This window comes from Mustelus asterias, unplaced genomic scaffold (genome assembly GCF_964213995.1).
Source record: "Mustelus asterias unplaced genomic scaffold, sMusAst1.hap1.1 HAP1_SCAFFOLD_1282, whole genome shotgun sequence".
Classification (NCBI taxonomy): Eukaryota; Metazoa; Chordata; class Chondrichthyes; order Carcharhiniformes; family Triakidae; genus Mustelus; species Mustelus asterias.
The window spans coordinates 2,616-5,230 of NW_027591227.1; positions in this window are offsets into that span (position 1 = coordinate 2,616).

Below are 2,615 nucleotides of genomic sequence, written 5' to 3' on the forward strand. Positions count from 1 at the left end.
TCATTAACCAGTTTCGGGAAAACATCAACCAGAGGCGGGGAAAGCATCAACCAACGGCGGGGAAGCCTTCGTCCAACAGGGGGGAGCACATTAAGCAGCTGCCCTTAGTATCAGGAGCAGCGGGGTGCAAATGAACCAGCAGCGGGGAAAACAACTTCGTGGGAACTCATTAACCAGTTTCGTGGGAACTCATTAACCAGTTTCGGGAAAACATCCACCAGAGGCGGGTAAAGCATCAACCAACGGCGGGGAAGCCATTGTCCAACAGGGGGCAGTACATTAAGCAGCTGCCCTTAGTATCAGGAGCTGCGGGGATCAGACTAAGCAACAGCCGGGAAAACATTAACCAACTTCGGGGGAACTCATTAACCAATTATTTGATGACCGGTAGGCGGCGCTCTATCGGCTTCGGCGACCGGCGGGTGGCGGTTCGGGGTCGTGGCGACCCGGGGCGAGGCGGCCCGGCCGTTGAAATCGCGAAAAAACGCGTTTTTAAAAAGAACCGTCGGTCCCCATCGGGATGGATTTGACCCCCTCATGCCGCCGTCGGGACCTCTTCGGCGGCATGACTACCGGAGGTGTTCCCGCCGAGGTGGACACTTGCATTTTCTGGCACGGTGGGTTGGCGGGGTACCTGCAGAATAGCAGGAAGGCGATGGCAATGACATGTGGCAACTCATTAACCAGTTTTGACTTTGCTGCATTGAAGGCGGAAAATCGAAACAGGGCCCCGCTCGAGCCCCCAGGTCTGCCGGGACCGCACCGGGCCGCCGCCCCGACGGCCGTTCGGCCAGAATGGGCTAGTATTTCTCCGGATTTTTGGCCGTTTTTCCGACTTTTTCGGACGTCGGAAAAGCGGCGGCCTGGCCACCGGCCGCGGCCGGGGGTGCCTTCCCCTCGAGCGAGGGCCCGGAATTCACCCGTTTGCAGCCCCGGAGGAGCTCCGCCGGCGGCCGGAATGGTTGAGACCATCGGCCGCGCTGAACGGAGCTCGGGTAACTCATTAACCAAACTGGACTTGGCCCCTGGCGCAGGAGGGGGGGTCCAGGTGAGGGCTGGCAGGCCGTGGCCACCCGGCAGCAGTGATGCACCCGCGATGGCGGTAGTCCTTCCGATTCGGAGGCTCCCTGGCCCCGCAGAGCAAAAATGGGAGCCGCACGGAGCTCTATGAAGTCAGATCCGGTCGGTGGTGGCGGGGCAGGGTGCACGGTTTCCCGCAGAGCTCGGCGGATCCGTCCCGCCGAGGTGGCCACTCGCATTTTCTGGCAGGGGAGTCCCGAGGCTGGTTAACCAGTTACCCCCGGAAGTGGGGATGGAGTTGAGATTGAACCGTTTTGCGGGGCCTCCGGGCCCCTTCCCCGGTAGGACTACCGGGGCACACCCCGCCGAGGTGGCCACTTGCATTTTCTGGCACGGGGGGTTGGCGGGGTACCTGCAGAATAGCAGGAAGGCGATGGCAATGACATGTGGCAACTCATTAACCAGTTTTGAGTTTGCTGCATTGAAGGAGGAAAATCGAAGCAGGGCCCCGCTCGAGCCCCCAGGTCTGCCGGGACCGCACCGGGCCCGCCGCCCCGACGGCCGTTCGGCCAGATTGGGCTAGTATTTCCCCGGATTTTCGGCCGTTTTTCCGACTTTTTCGGCCGTCGGAAAAGCGGCGGCCTGGGCACCGGCCGCGGCCGGGGGTGCCTTCCCCTCGAGCGAGGGCCCGGACCTCACCCGGTTGCAGCCCCGGGTGGGGCTCCGCCGGCGGCCGGAATGGTTGAGACCATCGGCCGCGCTGAACGGAGGTCTGGTAAATCATTAACCAAACTGGACTTAGTCTCTGGCAAGAGAGATGGTCCAGCCGACGGGCACGACCGAGGGCCCGGACCTCACCCGGCTGCAGCCCCGGGTGGGGCTCCGCCGGCGGCCGGAATGGTTGAGACCATCGGCCGCGCTGAACGGAGGTCTGGTAAATCATTAACCAAACTGGACTTAGTCTCTGGCAAGAGAGATGGTCCAGCCGACGGGCACGACCGAGGGCCCGGACCTCACCCGGCTGCAGCCCCGGGTGGGGCTCCGCCGGCGGCCGGAATGGTTGAGACCATCGGCCGCGCTGAACGGAGGTCTGGTAAATCATTAACCAAACTGGACTTAGTCTCTGGCAAGAGAGATGGTCCAGCCGACGGGCACGACCGAGGGCCCGGACCTCACCCGGTTGCAGCCCCGGGTGGAGCTCCGCCGGCGGCCGGAATGGTTGAGACCATCGGCCGCGCTGAACGGAGGTCTGGTAAATCATTAACCAAACTGGACTTAGTCTCTGGCAAGAGAGATGGTCCAGCCGACGGGCACGACCGAGGGCCCCGGACCTCACCCGGTTGCAGCCCCGGGTGGAGCTCCGCCGGCGGCCGGAATGGTTGAGACCATCGGCCGCGCTGAACGGAGCTCTGGTAAATCATTAACCAAACTGGACTTAGTCTCTGGCAAGAGAGATGGTCCAGCCGACGGGCACGACCGAGGGCCCCGGACCTCACCCGGTTGCAGCCCCGGGTGGAGCTCCGCCGGCGGCCGGAATGGTTGAGACCATCGGCCGCGCTGAACGGAGCTCTGGTAAATCATTAACCAAACTGGAC